The sequence below is a fragment of the Anguilla anguilla genome, chromosome 5 (genome assembly GCF_013347855.1).
Source record: "Anguilla anguilla isolate fAngAng1 chromosome 5, fAngAng1.pri, whole genome shotgun sequence".
In the NCBI taxonomy this organism is placed as follows: Eukaryota; Metazoa; Chordata; class Actinopteri; order Anguilliformes; family Anguillidae; genus Anguilla; species Anguilla anguilla.
In genome coordinates, this window is record NC_049205.1 from 23,949,856 (window position 1) to 23,976,053 (window position 26,198).

The 26,198-nt window shown below is 43.7% G+C and overlaps 1 long non-coding RNA gene across 1 annotated transcript in view; it reads right to left on the reverse strand.

Annotated features, from left to right (window-relative positions):
* Positions 1-8,100: 8,100 nt before the first annotated feature.
* LOC118228461 overlaps positions 8,101-26,198 on the reverse strand; it is a 55,246-nt gene continuing 37,148 nt past the window's right edge. The window contains exon 6 of the long non-coding RNA XR_004765496.1: positions 8,101-10,322. This is a non-coding gene — a long non-coding RNA (uncharacterized LOC118228461). The remainder of the gene's footprint in view (positions 10,323-26,198) is intronic.

Sequence of the window (26,198 nt, forward strand, 5' to 3'; positions counted from 1 at the left end):
TGTGTGATGGGTGTGCACTCAACCCTATGAAAGCCTCTTTGTTTCCAGATAGTGCCATAGACATGACAAACACCATAGGCATACGCCGACTCTGTGCACGCTTTCCAGCTGCCATTTGACATGCAGCTATTAGGGCTCTAATTTCTGCTAATTGAGCGGAACACGGCTGCACAACCTTCATGGCCTGCACCTCGGTGAAGGAAGTGCCATCAGCATTTAACTGTACCACACCATATCTGGCATGATTTCCTTTTTCATCTCTGTAGCAAGAGCCATCTACAAACAACGTAAGATCAGCTGCGATGGGTTGGTTATGCAAGTCATCCCGAGCTTTAAGAAAAACATCTGTTCTTTGAACACATTCATGGGGAGTACCGTCTGTAGGCAAAACCATTCTAGTTACCGGGTTAACGGTCGTGCATCGCCGGATGGTGATTTTGGTGCAGATAGAATTACTTTGTAGCCTGTCTTCCTAGCTTTGGTTAGAACAAAGCGTGGACTAGTTAATAACGCATGTAATTGATGGGACATATGTGTTACCGGGTGTCCCATTGTCAAAGTGGAGGCCTTTTGATAAGCAAATACGGCTACGACCAATCCGTGATAGCATGGCGGCAGTCCTTGCTCCACAGCATCCAATTTCGTACTATAGTAGGCCAATGGCTGTTTACCTGTGGGCGTGTCCTGCATCAAAACTGCACTGGCAAAGCCTGTTCACTCAGCAACATATAAATGGAATGGTTTACTATAGTCTGGATTTCCAAGTGTGGGGGCTGTTTGCATCTGATGTTTTAGGGCCTGGAAAGCCTCTTCTGCCTCTTTAGTCCATGACAATTTGGCCGCACTATTGCTTTGCCCTGTCGCTCTAATTAATGGTCGTAATAGTGATGAGATAACCGCATAGTCACAAATTCACGGTCTACTGTACCCTGCCATTCCTAGGAATGCAAGCATCTGTCCAACCGTTTGGGGCTTGGGTGCCTTAGTAATAGCTTCAACATGTGATGCTGCAATAAGTTTCCGCTCAGCTGTCTGCCCAAGTATTCAACCATTTGCTGACAAAACTGTAGTTTGTCTCTGACCTTTATGTTCTGTGTAAGGACCCAAACGCAGACCAGGGAAATCCAAAAAATGTTGTCTTTATTCAGTCCAAAGTTCAAAGCCAGGTAATCAGAGATAGGACGGTACAAAATCGAGTTTCCAAAAGAATAGTGGTAAACGGGCAAAAAATCCAAAACCAGGAGATCAGATAGGCGAAGGTACAAAGGAACAGGCAAAAGAGAAGTCAAAACAAAGCTAAGGTCAAACCAGAAAGCAATCAAACAAAAGGGGCAGGCAAACTCGAAGTTGTACGGAAAAGGCATCTCAGGAATCTCGATAAACAAAGGCTTACAAAACATCGGCACAGTGAATACGATCAACGTTTTGACAGGGAGCTGGTGGAAAAGACTGACATTTATACACTGGGGAAGGTAACAATCAAGGAGGGGTTACGTGAGTGAGGGCAGAGTAACAAACAACATCCAGGTGAAGAACATTAGGATAACTAATTAAATGACAGGGGACTGACAAAACGCGGACTGGAATCACATAGACAACAATGATAACAGACGGCCGGGGTTTAGCAGGTAAAACACGTGCAGAGAGAGAGAGGTGCAGTTAGATCAAGAGACAGAGAGAGAGGCAATTGCAGAACTCAGCGTTAGGGCAGACTAGAAAGAAAAGGGGCGGAGCTACAGCGCAGCATGAAAAAGGGGAGAATGGTTAATGTATTAGTATAGTGATTTAAACTATCAAAAACCCAAAACTAGTGTTTGTTAATCCATTAGTAATATTAACATGTTAGTATATTAATGAGGTTAGTACTTTACAATCTATAAATTAGTAAGGATTAGTAGAAATTAGTAAAACTAGATATAAGCAGGAAGTAAGTAAAACGAGACTGGAAAGAAGGGGGGAAACCACGAAAACCCGGAACCACCCGAATAGTGAAATCACGCAAATACAGGGGAGTGAAGCAGCTCAGGGAACACAGACAGAGAGACGGCACTGGGGAGACAAGTGACCGGGAGAATGAAAATACTGGGACGGAGGATGTGAAAAATAATAAACTTACAGAAACATAAAATAAACACTAACAGCAAACAGATACTAATACAGACTACAACAACCTTATGACCTCCCATCGCTAGAGCTGTCAGTACAGCAACCGAGTCTTCCTCACATTGTTCTTTAGTGTGGCTGCAGATTAGCAAATCATCCACATACTGGATAAGGGTGCTTGATATGTTCAAATGTTGCAAGTCCTGTGCTAGCATCCTATTAAACACTGAGGGACTTTCACAATATCCTTGTGACATCCTAGTGCAGTGGTGTCAAACTCGTGCCATGGAGGGCCGTGTGTATGCAGGTTTTCATTCCAGCCTCAGATCTTGATTATATAATTAGTTAAATTATTTGCTGAATTAGGGATGCAGGTTTGTGCACAATGGTGACCCGACGTCTATGGTGACCCGCATTGTCTAAATAAAAATTTTCTTATATTCTGTGCTTCAATGCAGTTAAACGCATATGGCTGAATGAGTAATTGGACTCAATTAAGGCAGCATTAATTGGTTGGAATGAAAACCTGCATACACACGGCCCTCCATGGCACGAGTTTGACACCACTGTCCTAGTGTATGTGTACTGCTGACCTTGGTACGTGAATGCAAAGAGGTACTGTGATTCCGGATGTAGTGGTATACTGAAAAAAGCAGAACATAAATCAATCACTGTGTACCATCGTGTGTTTGGTGGTATGTTGGAAAGCAACGTATGTGGGTCTGGGACTATAGGTACCTCTGCTTCAACAATAGAATTGACGGCTCTTAGATCGTGTACCAAACGATAATAATTTGAGTGTGGCTTTTTAATGGAAAAAATCGGCTATTGCCTATTGCCTGAGGGGATATTGTTTTTGATATGGCAAACTGGTTCCTTGTTTCAGTGTAATACGCACTGGCTGCGCTGACCTAACGTAGCCTACATCCGCCTTGTGTTTTGACCACACATTGTCTGGCACCTGTTGTAATAATGTTTCATGTTCTGGCATGATGGGTATCTGTGTTGGTAATCTATCATCTAGCAGAACCCTCTCCGCTAATCCCTCATCATATGTATCCATTCTTGCACCTGCAGAGCTGCTTTAACCATTGGTCCCAATTCATGCGTTTCTTCTGCTATTAACAACGTCACATGTGGGGCAGACTCCTGAACCTGGAACCATTGATTTAGAGACGGTGGCAATGTCACTGCCGCTGCTGCTCCTTGTGGTCTGATATAAATATCTTGGCTCAGGATTGGATAGCGGTGTTAGTTGATGATGTCATCCCAGCATGCTTCATAGTATTTATGTGTTTGTTGTTCATCATACATGAGGGTGCAGTGCAATGCCAATCAAGGTTCAGTAGCTTTCCCAAGCTGGTTTTGCACCCATGGCTCCCACTTTTTCCAATGTTGTTGCAACATCGATTCTTGGGGAGTCAAACGCACCCAATACACTATGGATTGCAGGGCCCCACTCTGTTGAGGTAGCATGGGCATCATTTTGTTCTGCAAGTCATCGGGGATGTCCACATAAATACCATCCTGTGTACACAATGTTAGCTTTCAGCGGGCATAAAACGTCTCTGCCTAGTAGGTTGACTGGAGTATGGGCTGAGTATAGTAGCGGTGCGATTATACTTCTATCAGTGATTTGCATTGGGACAGGCTGTGTATGTGGAATTATCTGAGGTTTCCCAGAGAAGCCAATAGTTTTAACAGATGAATTAGAGAGGGGAGGCCAGAGCCTGCTTTCCCAATGCATGAGTAGGTTGCTCCTGTGTCCACCATGAACTGATATTCTTGTTGATTGATGATTACAGGTATGGTGGGTTCCTGTTGTGGTTGTGTGGAGACAATTGGTAACATTATTTCCCAATCTTGCTTCTCTGGGCTTCCCTAATTTTGCCAGTTTGCTGCTGGTCCTGTCCATGGGTTGGGTAACGCTGGTCCTTCCCATGGATTGGTTGGAAAAAAAAAATCGGCCACTCCACCTTCATTACTCCTGCTACCTCATCCAGGCATTTCTGTACTGGTTGCGGCAAGCTCTTCCTAACCATTAATTTGAACAGGTTCTGCATGGTGGCAATTGCATTCCAGGGACTTCCATTTTCCTCTCTCCATCTGCGTTCGAACGTGTGCAGGAACTTCTGCACACTTTCTTCTTCCTTTAGATCTTCTCCTTCTAGCCTTGAAGGATCCAATTTACCTGGATATAGTTGTCGGAGTTCTGCCCACACTGCGGTCCTGTATCCACCGAATCCCACATGATCTACTGAATGCCCTGCTATTACCAGGTGCAATCCCACTGCCTTGAAGACTTCATCGGTCACATGTTTTCCGACCACATGCGCCAGTAAGGATTTGATGTCTCCCAGAGCCAACCTGATTCCTCCTGTACTCTCTTCTAGGACTGTAATCCATTTTCCAGATCCTTCTGTGAGGTCCGGCAATCGTCCCACTAACCCCACCATGTCCATAAATGACCAGGGTACATACTGTGTTCGACCTCCTTTTTCCACTAGGGGACATTGGTATATCGCCTCTTCCTCATTCACGTCTTCATTTTACACTGACTTCTGTCCTTCCACTTTCAGCTCCCTAGGAAGCTCTCACTACTCATGCTGCTTCTTGGGGTGGAGGTGTACCGCACCTTGGGTTTGACTGTGAGTGTGCTCCGTTCCTCTTCTTTCTTTTCCCTAGCTGCCACTCTAGCATACTCTTGTCGGTCTGTTTCTGCATCTGGAAACTCACTCACTTGTTCTGCTTCTTCTCCCAATCTTGAATAGTAGTCGCTCATCTGCCTTACTTCTTTCCTCAACTGCGTATAAGATACAGCACTTGGGTCTGCGTTTTGTCTTGGCTTAGCATTTCCTCCAGCTCGAGTCCCCATTCCTTACCACCATCTTGACTGTTCCTTTCACTGGTTCAAACTCAACCCTTCCTTACATCTCTACCACGCCTCCTTCCTCTCTTGTAACTACATATTGGCCTGCCCTAAACGGGTTTCTATCACCTGGATAGGGCGGCGGACTCGGCACGGGATTTAGTGCCATCTGTTCCTGCTCCTTGTCTTTACCCTCCATCATGCCTCTCATAGTCTTAACTGTCTTTCTATACTGTTCTCCTTCCTGCTTAAACCAGCCTAACACCTCCTGTTGCCTTGCTCTCTTGCCTATGCGTTTGTCACTCATATCACTGGGTTTGTGATGTTTTATGACAGTCTCTACCTCTTCGCAGCAGGCAAGATCAAAGGTGCCTTCTCTTAGCCACTGCCGGTCTCCTGTGGTTCTTTTGTTCCATTTTTCCATACACTTTTGAATCTGCTTCCTGTGTTCTGGGTGACGTTTTGATATTTCCGCGGGTGTTGTCACTCCCACTTCTGCAGCATACCTGTTCTTTTTCATTTTTCCTGCTCTTGCCCCCATGTATCCTTGTCTGGCACAACTGGCTAGGGATCTAGGAATTTCTGGCTTGTCGTCCATCTCCTTAGTCCTGATTAGCACTATTATTTTTTCAACTGTGACCCCAGCTTTATATTTTCTGCTCGAGTCTGGCTCAAAGGTCAGTGTTTCTAAATCATCAGATCCTTTCACCCTTTTAATGTCTGCCCACTTGCCCGTTTCCCACCTAACTCTTCTTAGGCTAATGGTAACACACAATCGCGGATTCAGAAACGGTCTCTCCCGTCCTAAAATAGCATGTCCCTCTGGTATCCTCAAAAATGATGCAAGTGGTAGGGTCACTACACTTTCTGGGTCATCATACAGTCGGTCCAATACTAGTCCCAACGTCCCTACCATCCACAGTCGTTGCAATAGCGATAACCACTGTATGTCTGGAAAATCTGTCTGAACCTGCTTCAAATTAACCCACTTAGTGAGTTGCTAAAGTTTTAAGTTGATCAACTGCGTATCCTGATAATGTTCAACTCCTTCTGAATCTATATAGGTGCGTTCTAGCCAAAAATCCCTTGAGTTTCTATATCCCCCATCAACTTTCACAAGCACCTAAAGAGGCAAACCAGCCTGTGAATAACCAAATTTGCACAAACAAGTCCATACAAAGTAAACAACTCGAGACAACGCAGACAAACCCTATATCTCCGTATTCCCTTCACTGTGTCTCATTCAGTAGCACAATCCTGTGCAGGTTTTCGTTACGTATTGCCTCCTACTGCTCTTTTTCCAACGTAAGCGTGCAACGCCCACTCAGGTTTTGTGTTTCAAGCACCAACCTTTCTACAAAATCACCATCAGAATCTGAGTCAAAGTCATCATCAAGGTCAAAGCAAATAAAATGCTTTTCAAGAATCACACCACCAGCTTTTTCAATGAACAAATGAATTAGCATAATTGACATACGGCGTCTTGTGTTTTCTTCCCTATTTTAGGCCGCAGCCTTACAGTCCCGAAGAGGATTGCACTTTAGTTAGGGTTGCAATGCTATTTACTGGTTGTGCATCATTGGGGTGCCGACACTTTATATTCCCTACCTATAGCTCACCATCCATCTAATAGCTGCTATCCACAACACCATGAATGCAACAGCCCAGAGAACTAAAAACACTTGTACGCCCTTACCTGTGTATTGTTTGATTATTGCTTCCTCTGAGCTCTCTTCTGCTCATTTTAGCTGGCCACTCGAAGAGGGCATGCGTCTACAACTATTCCGCCACCTCCTTTGATTGAATCAACTCTCACTCTTCACCCTCCCTTATCTAATCATGCAAGAGGGGTTAGATGGTAGCGCCTATGTTCTATTACACACTTCCAATTCTGTTTTCATATTCCTCGGGCCGATTCAACACATAAGAATCACAAACACACTCTTCATTCATACCATTGCTGGCACATTCACTCACTTCTGGCTAGTGTCGCCGTCCCGTAGGCCCCTTAGCGACTATTTAGTTTGACGTCCCGTAGGCCCCTTAGCAAACTTCATTCACACAATAACCTGTTAGGCCCCCAGATGAACAGAGACATGCCCAAGGCCGGCGAACCGAACCAGACAAAAGATTACCCCCAGACCCCAACGAGGCCCCGACCAGAGGAACGAAAGGACGAACGCCACTTAAGGTAAATGGTCAATCGAACACTCCACCGAGGACTCCCCCGGACCCTGAGCAAACAGCAGAATGAGCGAACACCAGGTGAACAAGCAAGACACTGAATGAACGAGACACCCACTGGGGCCACAGGAGGAAAGACGAATGAATGAATGCCACTGTGGGCAAGCAAACAGACGAACGTCCCACCCCGTTCCTTCAACCTAATGGCAATAGAACAATCAACTGAATGAACGAACACCCCTGTGTGAACGAACAAACCATTGGATGAATGAGAGCTCCAGGGGGCCACCAGGCACACAAGGGAACGGCCCGGGCGCCCACCTCCGACGCCCCCAGAAAATATGGGTGCCCTAAGGTCTTATCAGTTCTGCCCGTTCAGACCTCCTCCTGATGCACTTCCTCAACACAGGTTGAGCGGTATCCACAGAACTTCACTGCCCACGCTGCATCAACGCCAAACGAATCAAACCACCAATAAATGCAGCACAGAACACGAACCAACACACAATCAATATCCTAAGCATCCACTCTGACATTTTCTCTCATACTCACATTCAATTCTCTTCACTCATACACACAATATTACATCAGACTCTTCCCTTACCATAATTTAGATTCTTTGGAAGATAGGCTCCACAATCCCCTTTTCAACTGGGTGGATACACACTGCTCTCAGATACAACTAACACTTGCAGACTTTTGGAAAAAGGCTCTGCTTAACTTGTTTCCCTTTGTGGCCACTGTTGAACCAAGGAACAGCAGTTCCGTCCAAGCGTTCGGCTTCCCCGAGCCTCTCCTGGCTGGGTCGCCAATTCAATATGGGAGAAACTAACCCCAGCCTGGGCCAGTTGGACTGAGAGTTCCCACCATGCTGTTGATCCCTTCTTCAAGTAATAAACACAATCCACAAAGTCTGATGTAAATGGGTTTATTGTATATGACTCAAAGTTACATGCAAGAAACCTGGCTGGTCCACGCGAAGCAGCTCTGAGCTCAACTCTGAATACACTCTTCCTTTATACTGTTTTCTAGCTCCACCTGTTGTGGAGCTTAAACTCAAACCCCTCCTACAGGCTCACACCACATTTCCCATACACTATTATTTCTCATCTTGGCCTTGTTCCCACTCCACACCTGTTCATATTTCCACCATTATTTCCTCGTCCCCCGCTCTTTTCCATAAAAAATAAATGGTTATTCATTTTGACCTAACTCTGACCTCTCTTGCGGCTACCAGTATTACGTATTACACATGGCATGCACTGATAATGCAATTTACTACTTTGCCGCAGAAATTTAATAAGTGATATGACATGCACTGGTACTACAATTTACTACCTACATGCAGAAATTTAATAAGTGATAGTGATAAATATAAATGATAATGATATATAGTGACTGATATGAACTCCTTTCGACCTTCCTTCCACATTACCGTTGGAGCAGAGTTTTACTAGCTTACTTTGGACGATAGTAACGTTTGCTAATTTAATAAATAGCTAGAGTTAACGTCAGTTACTCCCACCTTAAATTCATTAGGGAAAGTTGGAGAGACTATGCAGGTGTCTGGGGAATAACCTACAACATAATTTTGAGAAATACTCTTTTTCTTTTAAGTGTGCTGCACGAACCAAAACTGTGGTTGGTAGTTCTATTTGCACCGTTGTTAAGCAAAAACCTCTGGTCATCAATTCTATGAAACCAACGATTCTATCAAGAAAAAATAGTTCCTTCTTATTTTATACCATACAATTTGTTATGTTTCTGTTTTTTTTTATTACCTTTTAGTTAGCTATCTGCTTTTCTCCTGCACGATCTTTGTTTCGGTTTTTGTGTGGACGTGGTTTTTTCCTCTAACTCTCTCTCCCCTCAGCTGATCACTCCCACCTGTTCTGGCCGCATTCTCACATAATGGTTAATCAGGCATTTCATTCACCTGTTCCCTGTTTGCATGTTCACGCTCTGTTCATTATCTCTCATTTCGCGCACCTGGGTTCCTTGGTATATATTCTCCGTTTCCCTGTTCTTCTTTGCCAAATTGTGCCTCCTGTTTACAGTGCCTTTCCAGCGTCTACCTCTCGTTAGTTTGACTCATGTTTTGATCTTGCCTGTTTTCCCGACCACCAATTTTTGCCTGCCGACTTTGTTTTGCTGATTTCCTGTTCTGACCTCCGCCTGTTTACCGACTTTGATTTTTGCCTTCCGATTCTTCTGGTTGTATAAGTCTAGTTAGCCTACGTTAGCCCTGCTTGTAATAGTCAATTAAAATGCTTTTCCTTTTCCATCCCCTTTTGTAATTAATAGTTGTAAGCCTTTGCATTTTCATTATTGATTAGTCTTATATGTATATGTGGAATTGGCTGCGATGCAAGGGGCACCATCTAAAATCTTGCCTAGGGCACCAAATTGGTCAGGGCCGGCTCTGGTCTAGATTCAAATCCCCTCCTTTCATACTCCATCTTGTTCCTTTGTTCTCCGTGAACACGTGTCCGCGGTACACAACCCCCACCTAGGAGAACATCCAACACTCCTCACTCATACTCACACGCGCACACACACGCACACACAACACCTACACACACGTGCACTCACATAATTTATTACATCACCGTAGTGAATTGTGCTTTGCCCTTTTTGGTACTTTGTTGAATAAACTTTATTATATTTACATGGTTGTCTGTATTTATACTTGTGTTGAATTGAGTCAGCCGCTGCTAGAACTTGGAATACCTTCACCTCTTAGCTCAATCATTTATAGTAGATTGGTATTCGCTGAACATGGCATTATGATTTGGTTAAGATTGACTATAATGTGTAATTTTAATAACTAATTTAATTATTGATTTGAATTGCCAATTTATAGTTTGTATATTTAATTATTATGAGACTGATTATGACATGCTGGCGCTACCTGTGAGGATATTGATGTATATCTTCTACAGTTTGGTGCCCCACTATGAGAAGTAGCGGCATGTCCCCTACATTCCTGTTGGATTCCTCTTTGGCTCCTGTAGCCAGGGTCCAGTCAGGTGCGACTGCGGACAGCAGTCATTCAGGCCACGCTCAGTCACAGGGTGTTCATCCGGTTGCACTCACATCCATGGGTGTCATTCGGGGGATGGCAGGAGAGGACTGTGGTACTTGTAGGTTTAGGCCTTTTCATTCACTGCAACATACGAAGAGGGAATAATTAATGACAGCACTGCATGTGCAAGGTGAAATCAGTCCATTTATGGGAACTTTCTTCACTGTGTTTACAGTCATAGGATTGCCAATCCGATTAAACTCAGGCATGGGGCAGACCTGTCAATTAATATGCACTAGCAGCGCATGAGAGCACCTACACTTAGGGAAAGGGACATAGGCGGACACGGTTCTGTAGGAATTTCTTAACAAAAGTGATTGTATTGAAGATAAAGACAACAAATGAGTCAGGAGCTCCTTTATATAATTTAATAATACAACTGGTCAGGAAGAGGTACAAGTACAGTCTTCAAAAATATAAAGTCCAATATATGAGTTTATATAGTTTTCAGAGACAAAGAACTGTTGTTCCAGCCGAATCCAGAGATTCATTTAATCCCCATATGCAAAGATTCCATTTACATGATCAGGCACTGTGTCTGTGTAAATAGATGAAAAGATGGCCAACCTGATAGCAGGCTGAGCTGACTACTCCCTACCAGTCCCATGGAATAATTTGAATCCCAAGCTGTAATAGCCAAAATATTACACTCAGACTTCAGAAAGTGGTGCTGTAACCGAAACATCTAGAAAGATTCATTGACCGCCGATACCAACAAACTATGAGCCGTGAACCCGACTTCAAACGATCATACAGAGACGTACTGAGCTCAAGCAGATCCAACGAAACACCCGTGGCTACAATGACGTCAGCTGATCATGAAATGTTAACATTGATGAGAAACAGCTAAAAAAAACTGGACTTACTGGAAGGGCTGATGGAAGATGTGGGTGAGCTTAAAAGAGCTGTGCTTCACAACAATGCCGTAATTGACAAATTAAAGAAAGAGAATGCAATGCTCCATAACAGCGTGGCTACACTACAAACTAGAACAGAGACATTAGATCAGCAAAACACCCAACTCAAAGCCGAAGTGCTAGACCTCAAATGCAGAAGCATGAGGGATAACCATCTATTTATGGGAATAAAAGAAAGTGATAACGAAACCTACCTCGCAATGGAGATTGTGCTGAAACAATTCCTGAAGAACGAATTAAAGATGTCCGACAAGCAAATTGAAGAAACCGGCTTCGAGAGAGTACATAGGCTTGGACGAAGGAAGGATCCTCAGAAACCCTGTCCTATCATTGCAAAATTCTCCAACTTCAAAAAGAAACTGGCTGTGCTTGAAAGGGGAAAAAAACTTAAGGGAACAAGCTTCTCAATGAATGAGCAGTACCCACCAGAAATTGTTGAGAGGAGATGGAGGCTCTATCCGATCATGAAGAGCAACAGGGATCAAATGAACAAAGTACTGACTGATTGTGGATAAATTGTACATCAACAACTAACTTTTCCGTGACTTGAATATTACAACTTGGTTGTGAGTATTCACTTTCCTTTCCATAATATGGCCGTACTAGAGCATACAAAAGTAATTGGGCCTATGCACTTTGTGGGTGCTTATGGCTATGCTCCCCAGGTAGCAAACCTACAATGGTCCAGGCGTGGCCTGTGAAAATTGGGTATGAAGGTACTAGTCAATGGAATATATCCCCAATTTGGCAGACGAGCAGTGGACCTGTGTTTTGACGGACAACATTTCCAGTGGGTGTTTGTGCTAGCGTCTGTGTCTACTCCGCTGTTGGGCGCAGATTTTCTGTGTGCTAACAGCCTGCTGGTCGATGTCAGGAACAGACGGCTGGTGAATGCGGAGACATTCGCAACGCTTCCGGGTTCTTCCAGCAGCACCGGGACGTCCAAGCTGTCTAGCGCCCTGTCATCTGCGGATGTGTTTCAGCGCCTCCTGAGGGAATTCCCGGACCTCACCACGCCCACGTTCTCTTCGGCAGCCGTCAAGCATGGAGTGGAGCATTATATCGCCACTACGGGTCCGCCGGTCCACGGCAAGGCGGTTGGACCCGCAGAAGCTGGCTGTGGCTAAAACGGAGTTTGACTCCATGGAACGCTTGGGGATTGTGCGGAGGTCCAGCAGTCCTTGGGCCTCACCCCTCCACTTGGTTCCGAAGACAGGGGGGGGGGTGGCGACCGTGCGGGGACTATCGACGACTGAATGACGCCACGACCCCTGACCGCTACCCTATACCGTACATACAGGATTTCTCGGCTCGATTAGCTGGGAAGGTTTTGTTTTCGAAAATTGATTTAGTCAGGGGTTATCACCAGGTTCCGGTTCAGCCGCAAGATATCGCTAAAACCGCGGTAATAACCCCGTTTGGGCTATTTGAGTTTTTACGCATGCCTTTTGGTTTAAAAAACGCGGCCCAAACTTTTCAGCGCTTAATGGATAGGGTTTTGCGGGATATGCCTTTTCTTTTCGTTTATTTAGACGACATCCTGGTAGCCAGTGCCTCCAGCGATGAGCACCAGGCCCATCCCGGGCCCTTTTTGCGCGCCTCAGCGAACACGGGTTAATTATTAACCTTGCCAAATGTCAATTTGGGGTTCCCGTGGTGGATTTCCTCGGCCACCGCGTCACCAGGGAAGGTGCGGTGCCCCTCCCTTCCAAGGTCGAGGCTATTCAAAATTTTCCGCGACCGGTTACAGTTCGGGCTTTGCAGGAGTTTTTGGGCATGGTAAATTTTTACCATCGCTTCCTTCCCAGAGCCGCTCAGCTAATGCTGCCCCTGTACGCTGCCCTTAGAGGGGCCACAGCGAAGCAACTGGTAAGTTGGTCGGTCGAGATGTCGCATGCTTTTTTTAAAACTAAAGAGGCATTAGCGAATGCTACTCTCCTTACGCACCCTTGGCCGGACGCGCCGGTTTCTGTAACTACGGATGCATCAGATGTTGCGGTTGGCGGGGTGCATGAACAGCTAATAAATGGGGTTTGGCAGCCGCTTGCTTTTTTTAGCCGCCAGCTCCGTCCTGCTGAGCGCAATTACAGCGCGTTCGATCGCGAGCTCCTTGCTCTTTATTTAGCTGTGTGTCATTTCCGGTTCCTGCTCGAGGGCCGCACGTTCACGGCCTTTGTAGACCACAAACCTTTAGCTCTAGCTATGGCTAAGGTTTCGGAGCCGTGGTCCGCCCGTCAGCAAAGGCAGTTGGCATTCGTCTCCGAGTTCACCACGGACATCCAGCATGTTGTAGGTAAGGACAACGTGGTGGCTGACTGTCTTTCGCGGTCCATAGTGGACGCGGTCAATTTAGGGGTAGATTACACGCAGATGGCTGCTGACCAGGCGTCTGATCCAGAAGTGCAGGCGTTACGCACAGCGACTACAGGTCTGCAGCTGCAGGAGGTAAGTTTTGGTCCTTCAGGCACCCCACTCCTTTGTGATGTGTCCACCGGGGTCGCCAGACCAGTGGTGCCCGTGGTTTGGCAGCAGCGTATTTTCCAGGTTTTACACAACCTATCCCATCCGGGCCGCAAGGCGTCGCAGAAGCTATTGTCTGAAAGGTTTGTGTGGCATGGCCTGAAAAAGGATGTCCGTGACTAGGTGAATGCTTGCTTGGCGTGTCAACGGGCTAAAGTTCACAAGCACACCAAGGCTCCTTTAGCGCCGTTCGCCGTCCCTGAAAGGCGGTTTGACCACTTTAACGTGGATCTAGTGGGGCCGTTGCCTCCGTCGCGGGGTTACACACACCTTTTAACAGTTGTAGATAGGACCACGCGTTGGCCGGAGGTGATACCGCTGACGTCCACCACCACTGCTGAGGTGGCTCGGGCGTTTATTAATGCGTGGGTCTCGCGTTTCGGGGTTCCGGCCGATTTATCCTCTGACCGTGGGGCTCAGTTCACGTCCGAGTTGTGGGCGGCGATAGCTCGGCAGTTGGGGGTGACGCTGCATTGGACTGCGGCGTATCACCCTCAGGCTAACGAGATGTGCGAGCGCTTCCATCGTTCGTTAAAGGTGTCCCTCCGCGCTGCACTGCAGGGGGACGCTTGGGTTGATACGCTCCCGTGAGCCTTACTGGGTCTTAGGACGGCCCCTAAGGCTGATTTAGGAGCATCATCTGCGGAGCTAGTTTACGGGCAACCGTTGCACGTACCAGGGGAGTTTTTACCTAGCTGTTCGGTGCCTTGGTCAGCTACGCGCCAACTCCCGGTTCTGAGGGACGGTCTGAAATCGTTTGCCCCGGTGCCTACGACGCATCACGGTTTGCCACGCTCCCACGTTCATCCAGGTTTGGGTGAGGCGCGCTTTGTGTTTGTGCGACAAGATAAGTATCGTGGCCCTTTGCAGCCTCCTTACGAGGGACCGTTTCGGGTATTAAAGTCCGGGGAAAAATTTTTTGTTTTGGATATCGGTGGTAGGTCTGACCGCATTACCGTAGACCGCTTAAAGCCGGCGCACGTAGATTTAGATTCGCCTTTAGAGTCGCTTGTCCTCCGCGCAGAGGTCGACCTCCCGCTCTCAGGTCGAGAAATCCTACCCCAGACTTAAATCCTGACCCTGGTAACAGCCCTAAAACTGACTCTGGTATGGGTCCTAATCCGTCCGAGGGGGCGGGCAAGAAACTGGGGAGGTTTGGCCGTGTCATCCAGACCCCTAGGCGGTTTTGCTGCCACAGTAAATTCTGGGGGGGCTTTTGTAGTGAGCACTGGGGGGAGAGAGGCAGAATCCCCTGTGGCAACACGCCCACGTTCCCAGACTCACCTGACAGGTGACGCGTCAGCCGGGAGGGAGAGATAAGCCGGGGGTTTAGCGAGGGAGAGCAGAGCTTCCTGACGTGGCAGTCTGATTGCATGTTTTCCTGAGCGATCTGCTCGAATAAAGTTATTTTTGCATACTTGAAACCCAAGCCAGTCGTTTTTCTCTGCAAAACTCCACACACCCATTAATAGCCTATGTCAACCGTGGATTTCTAAGCTGTCGTGTGCGTTTGAAAAGTACGCTAAGTTTCTGTATTGAAACTACAAGAGCGGTCACATTTTTGCAATAGCCACTCTTGTTTTACTAGCTCGCATGCACGCTGAGCGTCGAACGCTAAGCGTGAATGAGCGTTGAACCCCTAGAACTCGTAAAACAAAACGTGAAACTGTTTTAGGCATAAATTAACCATAGGCCTTATTTTCGGAAGAAAACTAAATCTCTATTGGAAAAATGCATTGGAAATCTGCCGAGGGAACCGATAGCGGGGTTGGCCTACAAAAAGACGTATTCATTGTATTCACTGTAACACTCTATGAATAAACAAATTAACAGCCGAAACAAATAGCGCTTCAAATTTTTTCAATTTTTATCTTGTTATATTGTAGTCGTTTCTTTAGCTTAGATTTAGTTTTTGCAATATCCTACGCAGCATTGTTGTTGTACGTGAACGTGTCGCATGCAGCCATTGTGCACGAGCATGATAATGCATAAAATTGAAAAAAACAAATTTGTTTTTTGCATTTGAAGATGGATCAATTTTATTTTAACCTTTATTTAGAAATTTCCAGTTGCATAATAACTGTAAAAATAAAATGTAGGGCTATGATTTCAGAACACAAGGGAAAGGCATAGGCATAAACAAATGACAAAACGAATGCAATAGCCTATAAAAATATTTTTTAAGATCACATATTTAAAACATTATATAATTTATTCTTCAAAATAAACATAAACAAATATTTCTAATAACAAAATAAATAAAACATTCGTACAAATAAAAATGCAACAGCGTGTGCACCGCGATGAAAAGTGAATCCTTGCACCTCCTGGTGTGGTGAAGGAAAACTGACTCCTTAGTCTGAAGACGGCCGTAATTTAACAACACTGTTATAACACACACGGAAGTGAAATAAGGTGTTTTTAACATTTTCCAAACGTGACTTTGACATTCCTACTACGCTGGTACGCAAAGAACAAATATTTAGGAAAAGTCAGTGGATGCGGATGATGTAGCTTGCTAGTAACTAAATGAAAAAAAATCCTAAACTGTATAAATGGATACAATGTAAAAATGCTATGTAAAAGTTGTGTAAGTCGCTCTGGATAAGAGCGTCTGCTAAATGCCTGTAATGCCTGTAAACTCCGAAATATCTTTTTTCTAGTGAAAAGATGTCATGAAGTCAGGAATCTTAGCTTTTCAGAGGCCAGCTCCTTCAGTGTCATGTCCTTTTGTCACAGAGTATAATTCATATACAGCTTACTTCCTGACCATTTAAAAATGTGACCCTCCGTTGTTTTTACATTACATTACATTACAGGCATTTAGCAGACGCTCTTATCCAGAGCGACTTACACAACTTTTTACATAGCATTTTACATTGTATCCATTTATACAGCTGGATATATATACTGAAGCAATGCAGGTTAAGTACCTTGCTCAAGGGTACAACGGCTGTGTCCTTACCCGGGAATCGAACCGGCGACCTTTCGGTTACAAGCCCAGTTCCTTACCCACTGTGCCACACTCCGTCCTTCAATTCTTCATTAAAGAATTTTTGTTCACTACAAATGTGTTGTACTCCATGAGGCTTAGAGCATTTGCAAACATAAGCATCTTTGTTCTTTTCTTCAGGAAAAACAAAACTGATTGATACCCTGGATGAGGCCCAGCTCACCTGCAGCCATGAGTCCAGGTACAGACTTATTACATTGCAGATGAATTCATTGAACATTAAGAGAAAATGTAAAAACTTGGGAGAAAAGCAAACTCTAGGCCTTGCCTGTTGGCTTAGGCCCCCAGTAGCAACAGACAGCATGCTACTCCTCTCACACTTAACTCCTCCGAGCAAGCCCCTTAGTAACCAGGACGCTGGTGTCCTGTGCTTTTTCAACTTGGACATGTTTCTGCGAAACAACAAACTGTTTTCTGTCTTTATTTGTGGATAATACACCACATCTATGCCAAATATAGAGTGCCATTATTGCCTAGGTCGTCCATTTAACAAGCATCCCCTCCCTGCAGTTTTATCTGCAGTTACACACCCCAAGCGTGACACGTTGGACAATAGCGTCTATTTCGGAATACATAAAAAAATATTCTTTCACCACCAAAAATTTGTATTCTGTCATAGCGACATCATAAAGCCAATAGTAGGGAAGCCCGAAGGTAGACTCGTACAACAGTGAAAACTGCTGCTCCCCAAATAGTGAAATAAACAAGAGGAATTTCTGTGGAATTTATATGATCATTTATTTACTTGAACATTCCGTTTGAGAAATAAACACAGAAATCGAAAGCAGGGCTAGGGCCACATGCAAAACCCCATGTAGTTATTAAGACTAGTGGAACTGTTTTCAGTTCGTTCAGATTTGATTGATTAGTAGAGGACAGTACAAGCTTTCCAATGGTGAATGGCATGTTTCATTAGAATTTTAGTACAAAACTAAAACTGAGAGGCCCACAGAACTGCATGAGTGGTTCCTTCAGCACAGCATTGTGCATTCAGCTGTAACATTGCGCAGTAATATGCAAGCAGTCATTGAGGTGTAATTGATTTTTCCTTCGGTTTTTGAAAGATTTTACTAATTTTGCCAACTCATCAGCATGGCTAATGCATGGATTTGGAGACTGGGTCAGAAGAGGATAAGGAAGCATGGAATATACAAAGATGTACGTATTACTGCTTGTAACATTTCACTTATTTACGTTGTGTCATATTTGTGATATTGTTATATTCACATTGGTCGTAAAAACAACTAGTCTTTGCCAATAATTCTCAGAACTTTAGTATTTGGGGCTAACTAACTGGCCTAGCTGTTAGCATAGGGGCATTGATAGCATACCCTGGGCAGTGTCAGTGTAGTGACCTATAGTAGCCTGCGGCCTGCTTTGTTAGAATACATACCACTCACAATGAATCTGAGTGTCTTTCAAGTGGTTTACATTACTCTCTAGTGTAAGTGTGTTTGTTGGTTGCTCAGCTGTGTTATGATACACTGATTTACTGTGAAGCTAGAACATCACAAAAATTTTGTCATTAAATATTATTTTATTGTGATATTATTGCACATAAACCGGGGAACAGTGCTTGCTTTTTACTTCATAGGTCTTTAGTAGTCCCGAATATCACCCTGAAATCCAGGACATGTACAGTTTTACCTGTTATGTATACGTGATCTCTCAGTATATATCTCTCAGAAGACGATAACTTCATTTTTACATTTTCAACAAGATAATTGCATTTGTGGCTTTATTTCTACTAAAATTATGAATATAATCTAATCTAAGTTAGTGTCCCCCCACAATTTAAGCAAGGAAAATATGTTTTTGTAATTGGCAGATGGCAACCGCAGGAGAGCTGTGAAAAGGCCATGGATGAAGAATTAAGTGGATACTGTCATGGAATACTTCAAGGCCCATATTTCCACGGAACGGTTTGCAACAACAGTGTAAACTTGCTGAGGGTTCAAAACATGAGATTTTGTGAGAAATAGGGGCCTGATGTCCAAAAAACTACAGGTGTCCAAGGTTAAACAGTAATTGATTACTCTTGTTGGCATGCAAGTAAAATTTGGATATGACCTATGGTCCTGCTGCTCATAGGAAAAAGGTTATGTTGAATTAAAGACATTCTGTTCAGTCACCTTTTCAGTATCTTGTTCATTCATAGCTCAAGAGGTGTTGTCTGTTTTTAAAGGATAACACCACTGTTTTTTTTCTTTTATGCGATGCTCAGATTGTTCTTAAATGAACAAATCCCATTCACAAAAGCCAAAATAAATGTCATTAAAATGTATGTCACATAATTAAAACCCCAAAAAAACATTTAGGCCTACTGTTGGCGCGTCACATCAACGTCAGTACGTCGCTCGCGGTTTTTTTCTGTCGCATTTATTTTTTATGCTTTTGAGAGTGGTGTGCCATGAGATTCTGTAAATTTGGAAAGTGTGCCGCGGAAGAAAAAGTTTGGAAACGCTGCCATAGGGCGATGCGCAGTTGGCTATTGTGTCACCCAGGGTCTGGGAGGCTTCAGGCGGTTAGGGATTTGTGTTTCATTGCTCTCTGGCAATCCCCCGCTTATTGATTGGGCGCCCATGGCCTGCATGGAAAAACTGCATTTGAAAGGTCTTCCTCCAACTCTACTCTATGGGATCTTAGCTGCGAGCCAAGATGTGGAAAGAAGCAGGCTGGTGACCCCCCATGTTTTGGAAGAAAAAACACAAATGTCTTAATTTTCCCGAAATGGCAGTGGAGATTGTGCATGAACATGGTTACAAATAGTCAATTGGATATTCCAAATTAGGGTGGGAATTGGATATACCCATTGGATATACTTGGACATGCCAAATTTATATTTGAAAAGCCGTGATTTTGCACAGAACTAGAGGGATGAAGCAGTTGGCCCTTATGACTGTCATTCATTTAGCATTATCTGTTGTCACGGCCGGCTCAAAAACCATGACAAATAACGGGAGATGACAAGAAGTTAAAGCAAAAAGAAACATTCATTTATTTTAAACAACTAAATATACGTTGGTACAAGGAAAAACAAAGATGGGGAGCATGGAGCATAGGGAGCAGAGTTTCCCCTTCCTCTTCTCATCATGGAGCAAGTGGGGTGCGCTCTTATAGTACTGGGAACACCGGCCCTCTCTCCTGTCTTCCGCTGACATCTACCACACAGGTATAACCTCGCCTCCTGTTGGACAGAATAGTGTTGTAGACATAGTACTTTGTCTTTCCAGGATCTGTTGTGCAGGATGTCAGGCTTCGCTTTTAAACAGGCCTCGCAGTCCGGCTTTGCTTTTAAACAGGCCTTGCAGTCCGGCTTTGCTTTTAAACAGGCCTTGCAGTCTTTCTTTCCCCAAGGACCCTCATCTGAGCGATAAACTTGTGCAGTTCACTTTTCACCGCTGTCTGCTTGGCGACCATCCACAAGTTCTTCTTCTTCTGTAGTTTCTGTACTGCAGCATTTTCAGAGTTTGTACCTCTCACTGCCTTCTGTCTAGGGCTGGGCGTGCTTGAGTCAGGCTTACTTAGTCCATCTTCACTTATGGGTGCAGTGGGTGCTGAGGAACATGGACTGGGAGCATTTGCAAGCTCAGTGTGTGCAGTGGAACATGGACCGGATTCACTTGTGGGCTCAATGGGTGCAGTGTAAGATGGACCGGATTCACTTGTGGGCTCAGTGGATGCAGTGGAACATGGACCGGATTCACTTGTGGGCTCAGCGGATGCAGTGGAACATGGACCGGATTCACTTGTGGGCTCAGTGGATGCAGTGGAACATGGACCGGATTCACTTGTGGACTCAGAGGATTCACTTCCTCCTGGCTCCATCTTAGCAAGGTGGTTATCATTGTCAGCTGCGGTGTATTTTCTGGCACACTGCCGGACTCCCGATGGACTCTGAGCTCGTAGCCCGAAGACTCCCTGTTCAAACTTTGAATCGCGCACGCTCTGTTGGAGTAAAGTGACCATTGCAAAGGTGTTTGACTATAGACTGCTAACGTAGCAAATAATTCTTATTATTGCAGCCAGTCACCCGACCAGCCTTGCAGTTAGAAAATAATCCTGACGTCCGATGACAAGGATACTAACAAGGAGAGAGAGAGAGAGCAGCAGACCTACTAAAAAGAAGCGAGTCCATGCCCCCCAGAAGTTCCTCGCAAAATATCAGGAACAATGGCCGTGCCTCCGCCCCTCAAAACGTCCGCACCATGCATGTTGCACATTTTGCAATTATGATTTTGACATTAGCTACCAAGGAGCTTCAGGTAATAATTTAGCTAAACCTCTAGTTACAAAAGCCTACATTCCTAGATAATTTTTCAATTGAATACTATTTTTTTCATTAGGCCTATATGATGTGTGCCTATATAAGCTGATTTAATTATTTAATTATTAAATAAAAATGGAAATCATGAACAGAAACTTGGTTTTATTCATAATTTATAGTGTTTTACAATCCAACATAAGCTTTTTTTTTTTTACATTACAACATAAGTTTCTGTAAATACTTGAAAATGAAAACATATGTTACAATATACAAAATAAATTATTTCCATTTTTATTGAATAAGTGAATGCAATTCACTTATGGTTATCAGTTTGTATAAGCACACATATCATATAAAGAAATATTTATCATGAAAAATTTGTTTTAAGCAGGTGTACTCAAACATTTGACTTGAAAGTATTATCATAATATAGCCCAGTGCAGTGCAAGTGATATTTTAGAATCAGGGCAAATTATACAATTTTGCCTGATCACTTTAACAGTCAAAACTAGAATAATGAAGAAAGGCTTGTGTGTGTGTGTGTGTGTGAAAAGCGAAGTGGTGCGAAAGCATGTGAACTAAGCGTTACACTGACTATTTTCCTAAGGTTGGCAGGTCTGCATTTGGCACAGCATGGCCACGCGTTTTCGGAGCTTGGCTGAAGTCAGGTGCTCAGGGTACTGGGTTCCGCTGTCAGCCGTGTATTTCCTGAGGCAGTGGCCCCCTCGGACAGGAGAATTCACTTTGAGTCTCGCGAAGATGTGGGGATCGTCTTGCAGCACCCAACTGTGCTCCGTGCACTGTTGAGAACTTCAATTGATGCAGCCATGCTTGGAATCAGGAGCACAGAGACTTTTCTTCCAAATTTGCCCCGGACCTCAATCGTGGTACACATCTTAGCCAGGTGCTTTTCAAGCGGCGTTTGGCTCTCGTCAACCTCAGCATCAATCAAACTTAATTTTTCACGCTCCAAAGCAATCCTAGCCTGCTCTGTATCACAATACATTTTTTCCAAAGCCAATTCTTTATCAACTTCAAATTTCCAACTTCAAAAACCAGTACTCTGACCTATCGGCAAAGACAAACCAGTAGTGTCCCCAGCGATACCTCCCACTGTACCTGGCAACACATTCATCTCATACAAGTTGGCCTTTAAGATAGACTTAACTGTGTCCTTGAACATTTTGTCACTAATTTCAACATTATAATGATCTGCAGTTTGCAACAACTGCTCCTTTGTGCAGCCATCTAACAACGAGTCTGTTGAAGTCTCAAAAAAATTCTCAACATGAGCCATTTTACAAACCCAGACCAAAAGAAGGCAGTAGTCAACACGCTGGCTGCAAAAAGGCAAACAGGAGTGTCCCCTCTATCTGCCTAACCAAATACAAAGACAAAGACAAGCAGCCAGCCCAACAGTCAAGAGGCAGGGTCGTCAAACAATAGATGAATTTGAATGATTTTTGTATGGAGATTGCCAGAAACTCAAACCATACATTCCAGTTTCACCCTAGTCATAGATTACTCTCAGGCTAAAGAACTAATTGAGATTAAAATATATTGCTGCTTTTAATTTAGAGAATTTTTCTACTAATTCTACTGGTCTAAGGACCTTTTGAACTAACTGCTGAGTGTTAGAATGTCCTTGCTATGTTGCACTGACTGTGTAATAAATTATATTTGTTAAAGCAGTTCTATCGGTGGGTACAGGTTTTGTGCAGATCTGCCCTTATTACTTGTTGGCGAGGGAGGGGAAGATTGGCCCATAAACTGGCATTGATTCAAGTTCTTCAAATCCCCACAACAGACCTGCCTGAACGATGTACACATTTGAATTGACTTGCATGATGCCCATAGTGAAGGCTTATCATATTCTCCTTAATAATTCCACCTAAACCGTACCTCACCCCATAGGTAAGGGCGCTACTAGGCTTGTGTATGTTTATGATAATGTCCAGCTGAACTATACCTGACCCTGTAAGTAAGGGCCCTACTAGGCTTGTGTATGTTTATGATAATGTCCAGCTAAACCATACCTGACCCTGTAAGTAAGGACCCTACTTAGCTTGTGTATGTGTATCATAATGTCCAGCTAAACCATACCTGACCCTGTAAGTAAGGGCCCTACATATCTTGTGTATGTGTATCATAATGTCCAGCTAACCCATGCCTGACTCCATAAGAAAGGGTCCTACCTGGTTTGTGTGTGTGTATGGGTAATGTCCACCTAAATCATTATTGTCCTCATAATCCATCATTATCTTTGGTAACGCCCACTCCCGCCCAGTCCTCATAGTCCTCTCAGTAAAAAGTCAGGTCATTAGATCTCTGGACTCTTGCATTAGAATTCAAATCTGAATAGGGCGTTTTCATCGTGAGCTCGTGTAGAGCAGTTTGAGCATTTCCATTTGTCTGTAGGACAAGGGGAAAGGTGTGTCCCCATAACTCAGCATAAAACTGGTTTTTAAAAAAAGCCCTCATAAAACATAAAAACCAGTATAGGTGTGTGTGTGTGTGTGTGTGTGTGAGAGAGAGAGAGAGAGAGAGAGAGAGAGAGAGGTGTCATGTCTGACCCCTTCTCAATTAAAGATTGTGAATGCCATTATCTGCACATCCACAAAGGTACTATACAAATAAAGATTATTATTATTAGCAGTTACTATAACCCTGTTGTTTTTGTTCTGATTAGGGGTCCAAGCAGTGAAGCTGCTAGAATACTTTGTTTTGAATTGTTTTTGTTCTGATTTATATTATTAATATTTTTGTTAGGGATCCTAGCAGTGAAGCTGCTTGTACCCGATTGTTTCTGTTCAGATTTATTATATTTATTAGTGCGGTTGCCTTAGGCAATCACACTACTATTATTGCAGATATTATTAGTGTGGTTGCCTTAGGCAAACACACTATTATTATTAGTGTGGTTGCCTAAGGCAATCACACTATTATTATCGCACATATTTATTATTAGTGTGGTTGCCTTAGGCAATCACACTACTATTATCCCACATATTATTAGTGTGGTTGCCTTAGGCAAGCACACTATTATTATTGCACATATTATTATTATTAGTGTGGTTGCCTTAGGCAAGCACACTATTATTATTGCACATATTATTATTATTAGTGTGGTTGCCTTAGTCAAGCACACTACTATTATTGCACATATTATTATTAGTGTGGTTGCCTTAGACAAGCACACTATTATTATTGCACATATTATTAGTGTGGTTGCCTTAGGCAAGCACACTACTATTATTGCACATATTATTATTAGTGTGGTTGCTTTAATTAGTGTGGTTGCCTTAGGCAAGCACACTATTATTATTGCACATATTATTAGTGTGGTTGCCTTAGGCAAGCACACTATTATTATTGCACATATTATTATTATTAGGGTGGTTGCTTTAAGGCAACCACACTACTATTATCGCACATATTATTATTAGTGTGGTTGCCTCAGGCAACTACACTATTATTATCGCACATATTCTTTATTAGTGTGGTTGCCTCAGGCAACTACACTATTATTATCGCACATATTCTTTATTATTATTATTAGTGTGGTTGCCTTAGGCAAGCACACTACTATTATTAGTGTGGTTGCCTTAGGCAAGCACACTACTATTATTAGTGTGGTTGCCTTAGGCAAGCACACTACTATTATTGCACATATTATTATTATTAGTGTGGTTGCCTCAGGCAACTACACTATTATTATCGCACATATTCTTTATTAGTGTGGTTGCCTAAGGCAACTACACTATTATTATCGCACATATTATTTATTTATTAGTGTGGTTGCCTCAGGAAACTACACTATTATTATCGCACATATTATTAGTGTGGTTGCCTCAGGCAACTACACTATTATTATTGCACATATTATTAGTGTGGTTGCCTTAGGGCAACTACACTATTATTATTGCACATATTATTAGTGTGGTTGCCTTAGGGCAACTACACTATTATTATTGCACATATTATTATTATTATTATTATTATTAGTGTGGTTGCCTTAGGCAAGCACACTACTATTATTGCACATATTATTATTAGTGTGGTTGCCTCAGGCAACTACACTATTATTATCGCACATATTTATTAGTGTGGTTGCCTTAGGCAAGCACACTATTATTAGTGTGGTTGCCTCAGGCAACTACACTATTATTATCGCACATATTATTAGTGTGGTTGCCTCAGGCAACTACACTATTATTATCGCACATATTATTATTATTATTATTAGTGTGGTTGCCTTAGGCAAACACACTATTATTATTAGTGTGGTTGCCTTAGGGCAACTACACTTATTATTGCACATATTATTATTAGTGTGGTTGCCTTAGGGCAACTACACTATTATTATTGCACATATTCTTTATTAGTGTGGTTGCCTTAGGGCAACTACACTATTATTATTGCACATATTATTAGTGTGGTTGCCACATAGCAACCACCTAGCAACACCCTAGCAACCACCTAGAACTCCATAGCAACCACTTGGCAACACCATAGCAACCACTTAGAATACCCTAGCAACACCCTAGAAACACCCTAGCAACCACCTAGAACTCCATAGCAACCACCTAGCAACACCCTAGCAACCGCCTAGAACTCCATAGCAACCACCTAGCAACACCAGAGCAACCGCCTAGAACTCCATAGCAACCACCTAGCAACACCCTAGCAACACCCTAGCAACAACCTAGAACTCCATAGGAACCACCTAGCAACACCCTAGCAACGGCCTAGAACTCCATAGCAACCACCTAGCAACACCCTAGCAACCACCTAGAACTCCATAGCAACCACCTAGCAACACCATAGCAACCACTTAGAATACCTTAGCAACCCCCTAGAAACACCCTAGCAACCACCTATAACTCCATAGCAACCACCTAGCAACATCCTAGCAACCACCTAGAATACCCTAGCAACACCCTAGCAACCGCCTATAACTTCATAGCAACCGCCTAGCAACACCCTAGCAACCACCTAGAACTCCATAGCAACCACCTAGCAACACCCTAGCAACCGCCTAGAACTCCATAGCAACCACCTAGCAACACCCTAGCAACACCCTAGCAACCACCTAGAACTCCATAGCAACCATCTAGCAACACCCTAACAACGGCCTAGAACTCCATAGCAACCACCTAGCAACACCATAGCAACCACCTAGAACTCCATAGCAACCACCTAGCAACATCCTAGCAACCACTTCGAATACCCTAGCAACA